The following is a 12,350-nucleotide window of genomic DNA, read 5'->3' on the forward strand; positions in this document are numbered from 1 at the left end:
AGAATTGTGCTAGAAACAACAGTCCAAAATTCTTATATTGTTTTCTCACATAGTAAAAATATTTACCAGTGTCTTTTTAGTTTTACCACATTATCAACAATAAATCCTAAATGATTTCTAGAGAATGATTTCATTATTTTTCAGAAAAAGACATAAGCTCATTATTTAAAAATAGATAAGCAATAAAGAAACCTTCAAGAATAATAGTAGAAAAGTTATTCAAATGTAACCTCCCAGAAAATACATTACCAATACTATGCAGATGAAATTCTGGTCATCTCTTTATACAAGACTTGAATGAACATACTCCTAGTTACCAACTAATTGTTATATTCTGTGTATATATATTATGCTTAATTATGTATATGTGAGTGAGTGTATGCACTATACACACAAACACACACTTTATATGTACATATATATCAATGTGCATAAATATATGTATATATATTTTAAATGTATATGTAAATATCAGAAATATGCTTAGATTTTCTACTTATGGTCAAGACATTCATAAGTTAATAAAAATAGTTTCACTAACTGGCATGTGATCTATGAAAGGGACTATTGATTCTTAATATTTTTGTGATCCCCATGTTTATGTAAACTGATTGATTTAGATATGTTGTACTGTATCTTATTTCCAGTTAATACCAGTTCATAATCTGGCTAACAGACTCTGAAAACTATGGCTTGAACAAATGAAAGGGTTATTTTTCATTCATGTGAAAGGATCTAGATGGAGGCAGTATAGGAATGTAATGGAAGCTCTATTGTGCCCCCGTAATTCAGACCCCTCCAAGCTTTCTCAAACTCTCTTCTTAGGATATGTTACTTCTTAAGTTAGCTAGAATTCAGCCACCAGATTTGCATTTCAGTCTGTAAGTAAAAGGAAGACAAAGGGTAAAATGGGCTACATCAGCTGAATTGGTTCCTTTCTTTTCTTTTTTAAATTTTTATTGGAGTATCCCAGGTGGTGCAGTGGTAAAGAATCTGCTTGCCAGTGCAGGAGACACAGGAGACAAGGGTTCTATCCTTGGGCTGGGAAGATCCCTTAGAGGAGGAAATGGCAAACCACTCCACTATTCTTGTCTGGAAAATTCCATGGACAGAGGAGCCTGGTGGGCTACAGTCAAAGGGGTTGCAAAGAGTTGGACACGACTGAGCAACTGAGCACACAGGCACATAGGTGATTTACAGTGTTGTGTTAGTTTCAGATATACAACAAAGTGAATCAGTTGTATATATACATATATCCACTCTTTTTTGGATTCTTGTCCTGTATAGGCCATTACAGAGTATTGAGTAGAGTTCCCTGTGTTATATGTGTGTGCATGCTAAGTGGCTTATATTGTCTCTGACTCTTTGCAACCCTAAGGGCTATAGCCCACCAGTCTCATCTGTCCATGGGGATTCTCCAGGCAAGAATACTGGAGTGGCTTGCCATGCCCTCCTCCAGGGGATCTTCCTGACCCAAGGATAAAATCCACATCTCTTCTGTCTCCTGCGTTGGCAGGTGGGTGGGTTCTTTACCACTAGCACCACCTGGGAAGCTCCTGTGTTATACAGTAGATCCTTACTAGTTATCTCTTTTATATAATAGTATGTCAATTCCTGTCTTCCAATTTATCCCTCCCCTCCTTACCCTCTGGCTCAGCGGTAAAGAATCTGTCTGCAGTGCAGGAGACACAGGAGATGTGGGTTTGATCTTTGGGTCAGGAAGATCCCCTGGAGGAGGAAACGGCAACCCATTCCAGTATTCTTGCCTGAAAAAATCCCATGGACAGAGGAGCCTGGTGGGCTGCAGTCCAAAGGGTTTCAAAGAGTTTGATATGAGTGGTGACTGAGCGTGCATGTAGTTCTTGAGGCAAACACTGTAGTTGGATGACTCAATGCCCCTCTCCCTCTGCCTACTCTTCCTGTCTTTTCTATAGAGTCTGGAAAGCTGAACACTCTCTATCCCCACATTTATTGCTGGTAGAGTTGGAAAGCTTGCAGAGTTCTTTGTAGCTACTAGATGTTGGAGGAACTCTGCTAGGAATGTGCCCAAGAAAGTTTTGTTTTCTCATTACAAAAGGGAAAACCAGAAAACATTTCTCCTTTCTCCTCATTCTTGCCATAAGCACAACTCTGATGACTGAAAGCTGAGCAACCATCTTGAAAACATTAAGGACTATGAAAGAGGGGAATGTCTAGGTAACCACAGAGTTGAGTCCTGACATGGCTGAGTCATTGAATCAAGCAAGGCCTGTGTTAGAATCTAAATACCTTGTTAATATGAGAAACTGTCACTGTAAGATTTTCCACTATTTTCAGCTAAACACTCAATTGATGCAGTATCTATTCCTTCACTGACTCAAATTAAGGTTTTTTGTTTTTGAGACTTTGGCTTGGTTTGGAGTTGTAATCAAAAGCTCTTAGAGGGAATGCTTCATCTGTCTATACCACGCATGCAACACATAAAAGTGTGTACTCAAGTTACCTGATTTGAACTCCGGGTGGCTTTACGTTGCCAGACAGAGTTGAGCTTGAAGCCAGGATTTAATCTTGAGGATTTAAATTTAAAATAGGAATAATAATGACTACATTATGTGTTTTTTGTGACATTAAAACTGTAATATGGGAATGCATAATGCACAAATATTGGCTTTCTCTTGGAGTACTTAAAAAAGACAAGATTTATCTTTTCCTTTCTGAGTTTACGTTTTCTTTGGGACACATTATGATTTTTACATTGGGATTACACAATTTGAAAGCTCAAAGAAGATGAACACTCAAATTCTACTTCTGTGAATTGAAAGCTTGGTCTCATTATGTGATCTTCCTGACCCTCTGTTTCTTTGCCATTGAAGAGCATAGTAACACGTATCTTCAACTGAGACAATGCCTGTGAAAATTCTTAGTCCTTGCCATGCTATTGGACAACCAATAGATGCTACTTTTTCTTCTGATTAATTTGTATTTTCTACTTGTAATTATATTTTAGAGTGAATGTTTCATATTTTGAAGTAAATATTAATTTTGATACTTTTTAATGACAAGAGGAAGTAAAGTAGTGACAATAAACTTAAACATACTCAATGGTCAGGAAATGTGTTCTCTTGAACTCTAAACTCTCATTGACCACAACCATGTTACACTGATTATCAAATTCAAAATAAGTGGAGAACTATAAATATAATTAACACTGGCAGACTAAATACCACTTACTTTTACATTAATAATTGATAAGATACTTTAATATTATGCCAGTTACCATCCAGACACTCCATTGTTCATACATAGTACTTTTCTAGGAATGTTTATTTGAATTTTATCACTGAATTTTTTTTGGGGGGGGGCACCATGTGGCAAGTGGGATTTATTTCCCAGACCAGGGATTGAACTGTGCCCCCTGCAATGGAAGCATGGAAACTTAATACTCAGACCATGAGACAAGGGCTCAGGGCCGGGGCAATGGGAAGACCCAGAGGGATGGGATGGGGAAGGAGGTGGGTGGGGGGTCCAGGAAGGGGAACACATGTAAACCCATGGCTGATTCATGTCAATGTATGGCAAAAACTATTACAATATTGTGAAGTAATTAGCCCCCAACTAAAATAAATAAATTTATAAAAAAAAAAAAATACTCGGACCACCAGGGAAATCCCATATGACTGATTTTTAAATTGGCCTTTTATACATTTATTTTTTCAGAGTGACCATCAGTAGCTACTCTGTTTTAAAAAGACAGTACATTTACTAAAATTATTGGAATAATTTTAATTTCCTAAATTTTCTTTAATTATGTACTTTTAGCCCACTGGTATGTGAATAACTTGTAATTTTAGAATTTTCTGACACTAATTTATAAGGAATATGTTATTTGCAAAACCAAATCTGTGTTCTCCTTTGAACTTTCTTTATAACTTTAGAAAAATAGTACAACCTTTATTTTCGTCCCTACCTTACCTCCTTTACTAAAACCTGATCCTCCTTTTGACAAACCAGCAAAGCTATAGTTTGGTATTTATATGCTCCTAAAAATACCATTCTCATTTGAGGCCACAGAACTGTGCTCACTACAATCAGTGCTTAAATATAGAAGGAGTACAACTTTGTATTGTCACAATATTGCATCTTTCCCACATTGTGTGGCATAAATATTTCCAGCAGGAATTGAAATTCAGTGTCAGCACTTTTCCCAACTATGACTTAGCAGTGATCAGTATTCTTGCTTTGTAGGCTGGGTGGAAAAGTGCTTCTTTGTCCTTATCTGTTCTGACAATTTGATATATTTAGGTTTATCTCATGAATATCATTTGGTGATATTTTTGGTGTTTAGTAAAAATAGATGTTTTTCAGCTGTATGGAGCTATAATTTATAATAAACTTTATATTGCAGTGTTCAAAGAAGAAATTATGATGAATTGAGACCATTCTCTGCCTGAAAGCCAAATCTCACCATTTTATACTTTTCCTCATTTAGCCTGGAGAGGAAGTTGTATTTACCATTTGGGATTATCTCACCTGACTATTCTTAGCTCCAGAAGTTTCTCATCAGCAGCTTGATGAAAAGTATTTAGTAAGCATCTTTTTTATTTTATGTTACTTTGTATGAGTGAATCAGCCTCTAACCTTTGGATGCTCATGAATATTGGCAGGGAAAACCAAGGTGGAATGGAGCAATGCAGAGTCCTTTCCAAGTACACCCAAAATATTTAACTAAGATTTGACCTGACTCAGCTCAACTTGTGATTTTTTTAGGATTCAAAAGATATGGTTAATAAATATCTTATTATATATATATGTATATATATGTAAAAATAAGGCTATATATATATGTATATATATAAAGCCTTATTTTGCAGAAGAACGTACATCAGTGTAGAAGGCTTCTGTAATACTGCTGCGATAGAAAAGGGCCACACCATATACCCACTCAGAGGAGCAACTCTCCTTCTGTAAACCTTAATGTCCTTTCTCAGCGCCAATTTCAAATAAAGAAGAGGCTTATTTTAGTTTTAAGGACAGTATAAACCTATGGGTCTGATTCTGTGATTATTGGAATGAGTACTGGTCTAAATAGTAAGATCTATGTGTGTTGAAGAAAGGCAATTAGGGTTGCTTGACCAAAATCTTGTTCTCAGACTGTCTGCCAAAGTTTCTGAGGTTTTCAAGTTGGCAAGACTCTGTAAGAGTCTTCATTTCAGCTTGTACTGAGATTTGGCATAGGCCTTGAAATTTAGTCTACACCTGCTTCCTGGCTTTAGCATCAGGCTCAGGAAGATTTATTTGCTGAATGCCACCACTGTGTCATTTCTGGCAACCTTGAACTTGTGTGGAATCATGTGGACTGCCGTCATATGATGGTACATTGAATCAGTTTAACAGTAATACAAAGTATGCCATTTGTTTTGATTCTGAAGATCTGAGCATATGCTTATTGTTTTTAAGTTTTTAATTGTAGTAAAATACACAGAACATAAAATTCAGTGCCTTAACCATTAAATGTACAGTTTAATAATGTTAGGTGCACTTGCATTGATGTACAAGTGTCTTAGTCCATTTGGGCTGCTATAACAAAATATCATCGGAGAAGGCAATGGCACCCCACTCCAGTACTCTTGCCTGGAAAATCCCATGGATGGAGGAGCCTGGTAGGCTACAGTCCACGGGGTCGCTAAGAGTTGGACACGACTGAGCAACTTCACTTTCACTTTTCCCATTCATGCACTGGAGAGGGAAATGGCAACCCACTCCAGTATTCTTGCCTGGAGAATCCCAGGGACGGTGGAGCCTGGTGGGCTGCCATCTATGGGGTCGCACAGAGTTGGACACGACTGAAGCGACTTAGCAGCAGTTGCAGCAACAAAATATCGTAGGCTGAGTGGCCTATGATATAAACAGAAATATAAACGAAATAAACAAATTTATTTTTCACAGTTTTGGTGACTGAGAGGTGCAAGATCAAGCTACAGACAGATTGAAAGTCTGGTGAGAACCTACTTCCTGGTTCATAGACTGTGTATTTGTGCCCTGTCCTCACATGGTGAAAGGAACAAGATTGCTCTTTTGGTCCTCTTTTCGAAGGGCACACATTCTTTCATGAGGGCTCTGCTGATGAAGTTAAGGATTTTGAAACAGGGTGGCTATCCTGGGTTGTCCGAGTGGGCCCAGTGTAATCACAAAGGCCCTTATAAGAGGCAAGAGCTGCCTCTCTGAGAGCTTCTAGAATGGAGCCCTGCTGATCCCTTGATTTTAGCCCACTGGGAGTAACTTTGAACTTCTGACCTCTAGAATCATTAAGATAATAGATTTATATTGTTTTAAGCCACCAAGTTTGCGGTGATTCACAGCTCGAGGAAATGTGTGTTTACCGCAGCTATGGGAAACTAATTCAACCCCAGAATATTTATGTGAATTTCTTTGTGATTGCTTTTTTAGTTAAAAAGATCATTACATTGTTCTTTGCAGTCACTAATAGTTAATTTAAAATAATGTTTAATCAAGGATATGTGAACATTATTGTCCTAATATCTTGTTCATTGATTAGTACGCACACACACGCTGTGTATGTGGGATCTATGTTACATATATATGTATAAAGAAGGATATTTGATTATAATTGTTACCTGCATGTGGTCTGTAGTAGGAAGCCTCTGAGATCGTCAGCATTGCCCTTGTATAAATACCCTTTCCTTGAGTTTGGCCTGGACTTAGTGACTCCCTTCTAATGAACAGAATACAGCAAAAGTGATGGGGTATCACTTCTTGGATTAGGTTATAAAAGGGCAATGACTTTCATTTTGGGTGTTCACTCTTGAGCTCTCACTCATTTTCTCAGAGAGAAGCCTGTTGCTATGATATGAGCGGCCCTATCAAGAGACTCACGTGGCAAGGAACTGATGGAAATGGAAACCTATAGCTAGTGATAAATTGAGGTTATTGGCCCAATAGACATCAAAAAGCCTGCCATGTGAGATAATAAATGTTTGCTGTTTAAAGTTACTGTGTTGTAGGATAATTTTTATACAGCAATGATAATAGGTGTCCTTCCATGACCTGGGAGTTCTCATACTGTAATATAACTCAGATGTGAAATATAGACTGTTCCCGAGTATATTTCATTGTATATTTTTAATTGCAAGGAGAAATAGATATGATCAGGTCTGTTATTGTTAGTTATTGTTCTTGAGCAGTAGTATACACTTTATTTAACTAATATTATCATTTCTTAATGTTAATAATATGGAAGGTTCAGTTCACAAAGAGAATCCCATCTTATAATAGTTGACTTTCCACAGAGCTGATCTCCATTACAAATCATTTCACTGACTAGGGAGGAAATTAGGTATCTATGCAGCTAACTTGCTTATATATGTCAAATAGAATTATGAGGAGTTCTGTGGAAAGGTAGAGTAAAAAGTGATTTAATTTTTGTGATACGAGGCTCAAGAAGTTTTACAGGAGGAAAGGAGAAGGGAGAAAGAAGACATAACATAGTATGGGCAAGGCTATGGGATCCTTGAGATAGCAAGTCCACACTGCTTCCATTATGGCCATGCTACTTCCTTCCATGTCACCATATTACCTGTAGGATAATGAGATGAGGACATAAAGAGTAAGGCCCTGTATGACCTTTCTCTTTCCCTCCTTTTACAGCAAGACTGCCTATAGACTTGACCAAGAGCAGTTCTTGTCAGCACTGTGTATGGTGGACCCCTTCTGGTCTTTCCCCAAACATTTTCGTGCCATAATACATGTTGTCTATGGGACCAAGGATTGGAGCCCACTCTGGAGTTGGGCCTCTACACTTTAGACTGTGAGTGAGGTACTCAGGACCCCATAATTTCCCTTGAAAAAGACCTTGAGCCTTCTTCCAAGGTATCTTCTGGCTTCCACCACATGTCTGCCCTTCCAGTTTTTCTGATGTGCTTCTCTGTTGGCGTGATGGATGACCACTGTTTCCAGTGATCATGGATAGAATTTAATCATGCATAAATTTGTCCATTCATGTGTACTAGAATCCTCTCATATTAAGGGAAGGGACCAGGGGTTGGGAGAGAGGTGGGACTGGATAGAGTGTGGCAGCTGTCTCTCTGCATACTACCATGCTCTTGTGAGAAACCTCAAGAAATACAAAAACTCTGTGAAAGATACTGTTGGTAGCTTGATAGGGATTGCATTGAATCTCTAGATTGCTTGAGGTAATATATTCATTTTCATTATATTCATTCTTGCAATCCATGAACATGGTATATTCACAGAACTAGAGCAGATAATTTCACAGTTTGTATAGAAATGCAAAAAACCTCAAATAGCCAAAGCAATCTTGAGAAAGAAGAATGGAACTGGAGGAATCAACCTGCCTGATACACAACATCACTCATTATTAGAGAAATGCAAATCAAACCCACAATGAGGTACCATCTCACACCAGTCAGAATGGCTACTATCAAAAAGTCTACAAACAATAAATGCTGGAGAAGATGTGAGGAAAAGGGAACCCTCTTACACTCTTGGTGGGAATGCAAACTAGTACAGCCACTGTGGAGAACAGTGTGGAGATTCCTTAAAAAACTGGAAATAGAACTGCCATACGACCCAGCAATCCTACTGCTGGGCGTACACACTGAGGAAACCAGAATTGAAAGAGACATGTGTACCCCAATGTTTATCACAGCACTGTTTACAATAGCTAGGACACGGAAGCAACCTAGATGTCCATTGGCAGGTGAATGGATAAGAAAGCTGTGGTACATATACACAATGGAATATTACTCAGCTATTAAAAAGAATGCATTTGAGTCAGTTCTAATGAGGTGGATGAAACTTGAGCCTTTTATACAGAGTGAAGTAAGTCAGAAAAAAAAAAACACACCAATACAGTGTATCAATGCATATATATGGAATTTAGAAAGATGGTAATGACGACCCTATATATGAGACAGCAAAAGAGACACAGATATAAAGAACAGAGTTTTGGACTCTGTGGGAGAAGGCAAAGGTGGTATGATTTGAGAGAATAGCATTGAAACATGTATATTACCATATGTGAAATAGATGACCAGTCCAAGTTCAATGCAAAGCTAGTGCACTGGGACAACCCAGAGGGATGGAATGGGGAGGGAGGTGGGAGGTGGGTTCAGGAGGATGAGGGACATAGGTACACCCATGGCTGATTCATGTCAATGTATGGCAAAAACCACCACAATATTGTAAACTAATTAGTCTCAAATTAAAATAAATAAATTAATTAAAAAAAAAGAAATACAAAAACTCTAAAATTCCATTCTGGCTTTCATGTTGCTAAGGTTTTCTATTTGTAAATGTAGGAGGCTAGAGCATATTTTATTTGTGCATGCATGCTTAGTCACGTCTGACTCTTTGCAACCATATGGACTTTAGCCCACCAGGCTCCTCTGTCCATGGTATTCTCCTGGCAAGAATACTGGAATTCCATTTCCTCCTCCAGGGGATCTTCCTGACCCAGGGATCTAACTGGTGTCTCCAGTTAGATTGCATTGCAGGTGGATTCTTTTACCACTGAGCTATCTGGGAAGCCCATAGGGTCATTTGTTGTTGTTATTTAGTAGCTAAGTTGTGTCTGACTCTTTTGTGACTCCATGGACTGTAGCCCACTAGACTCCTCTGTCAGTGGGATTTTCCAGGCAAGAATACTTGAGTGGGTTGCCATTTCCTTCTCCAGGGGATCTTCCTGACCCGGAGATCAAACCTGCATATCCTGCATTGTCAGGCAGATTCTTTACCGCTGAGCCACCAGGGAAGCCTGCATTTTATATAGGAGTAGGTTATCTTGATTTATACGTTTTAAGTATTTAGGCATATGGTATGCAGGCTTCATTTATATTTATACTGTGGGTCTTGCAAGTCTTAGTGTCACGTCTTTTCTCCAAGATTATTTACCCATGTTTCTCACTCATTCCATGTGCTGCAGACATATCTAGTCCATGACAGATTTCTCAGCTTTCTGTTGCTATTTGATGCTTTTGCATGTATTACATCCTCTGCCAGGAATGCTCTTTTCTGCTTTTTCATGTAAGAACCTGACACACATTCCTGAAGACCCAGAATGAAAGTTATTTTCAGTCTCCCTTGACCACAGTTAACCATTTACTGATTGGTGCTCCCTTTGTTCCTTTTAGTCTTAATGTGGCTCACATCCTTGACTTTGAATGTGAGCTCCTCAGTGGAAACAGCCACATTTTATTCACATCTGTATTCCCATTGCCTTGCTCACAGCCATTATTAGCAAGGAAAACATATTTTGTGTTTCTGACATATATTGTGGGATGAGATTAAAATCGTAAAATTTTCTTCCTGGTAGTGGTCCTAGCTGATAGAAAATGTTAACATTAAATGCGTTAGTAATCAGACTGAAAAAAATCAGCATTATAAATGAAGCCCACATCAGTCCAAAGTGCATGCTTTTCTGGTGAAACTAGCTTGAGAGCATGACTGTGTCTTGAGGCTGAAGAAGGCCTGGGGGTCCTATTTCTGCTGCTACTGCTAAGTCGCTTCAGTCGTGTCTGACTCTTTGCGACCCCATAGATGGCAGCCCACCAGGCTCCCCCGCCCCTGGGATTCTCCAGGCAAGAACACTGGAGTGGGTTGCCATTTCCTTCTCCAATGCATGAAGGTGAAAAGTGAAAGTGAAATCACTCAGTCATGTCCGACTCTTCGCGACCCCATGGACTGCAGCCTACCAGGCTCCTCCATCCATGGGATTTACCAGGCAAGAGTACTGGAGAGGGTTGCCATTGCCTTCTCCTTTCTTCTTAATCTCTGCCTTGGGATTCTTTGTAGGGAGAGCCTCTGATTACATTTACCATCTAGCCATATGGAGCACTGGACATCCTCTTGTACCCATGGTAGATGAGCTAGAGAATGCCATGTGATATGAGAAGAGAGCTTCAATCTTACCTCAGGAGTGAAGGATTGCTCCTGTTTCTACAGCCTCTAGGTCTGCTAAAATATAGGCAAAAATTCTTCTTACATGTGCCAACACACTCCTCTTCATTGATTGTCCTTTCTTCTCCAGGAGCACCTTTGTATACTTTTTTGCATTAGTCTATACTTTGAATGGAGAAGTCAATGGCACCCCACTCCAGTACTGTTGCCTGGAAAATCCCATGGATGGAGGAGCCTGGTCGGCTGCAGTCCAAGGGGTCACGAAGAGTTGGACACGACTGAGCGACTTCACTTTCACTTTTCACTTTCATGCATTGGAGAAGGAAACGGCAACCCACTCCATTGTTCTTGCCTGGAGAATCGCACGGACAGTGGAGCCTGGTGGGCTGCCGTCTATGGGGTCGCACAGAGTCGGACACGACTGATGCGACTTAGCAGCAGCAGCAGCATACTTTGAATTTGGGCCTCCCCATCAGTTTATAGTAAAAACCTGTCTGATCATTTAGAAAATTATAGATACGCTTGGCTAGCACATATTGAGTATTTTATACTTGAAATACTGATTTCAAGGATTGCTCCAGTTCTTCTGAGAAGACTGTAATCTTCACTTACCTTTCTTTATAGTTGTCTAAACTGTTTTGTGTTATTTCTAAAGAATGTTACTTAAGGAGAAATAAACTTATCTTTAGCTAAGCCTTACCTTTCAGTCCAGCAAATGAGGTGTGTGGAATTGCATAGGTTCTAATCCAAGGGCTTTATAATATCTTAGAGTATTGATTGGATGTCTGAAAGGTGAGTGAGAGAGGAAGAAAGAATAAAAAAGATGTGAAAGGGGCTTCAGTCTGGGAAATAATGAAGGAAAATAAGCAGAACAGTGGAAAGAATAGGATGGGAGAAAAAAATTCTGATCTGTGATTTTCTTCCATTCCTTTAGTCAACACAACACAATTTGTTATAAGTTTGGGGCCAGGAATGATGTTAGTCTTGGGCAAGCACTGTTAAAATATCTAAACTTGTATAATACTTACTATAGGTCAAGTCACAGAATAAATGCTTTAAAATATTAAATCATTTTATCTTAATTACAACACTATGGAATAAATATTGTTGTGGTTTCGATTTTACAAATGAGAAAGCTAGGGAATAAACAGGTTAAGTTGTTGTTCAGTCGCTCAGTTGTGTCCGACTCTTTGCAACCCAATGGACTGCAACACACCAGGCTTTCCTGTCCTGCACCATCTCCTGGAGCTTGCTCAAACTTATGTCCATTGAGTCAGTGATGCCATCCAACCATCTCATCCTCTGTCGTCCCCTTCTCCTCTTGCCTTCAATTTTTCCCAGCATAATGGTCTTTTCCAATGAGTCAGCTCTTCGCATCAGGTGGCCAAAATTTTGGAGCTTCAGCTTCAGCATCAGTCCTTCCAATGAATATTCAG

General features: G+C 39.1%; 1 protein-coding gene across 1 annotated transcript in view; it reads left to right on the forward strand.

Annotated features, from left to right (window-relative positions):
• KCTD8 (potassium channel tetramerization domain containing 8) overlaps window positions 1-12,350 on the forward strand; it is a 256,056-nt gene that overhangs the window by 62,332 nt on the left and 181,374 nt on the right. The window lies entirely within an intron of this gene.

Source organism: Giraffa tippelskirchi, chromosome 1 (assembly GCF_054371585.1).
Source record: "Giraffa tippelskirchi isolate mGirTip1 chromosome 1, T2T-mGirTip1v1.2.pri, whole genome shotgun sequence".
Taxonomy (NCBI): Eukaryota; Metazoa; Chordata; class Mammalia; order Artiodactyla; family Giraffidae; genus Giraffa; species Giraffa tippelskirchi.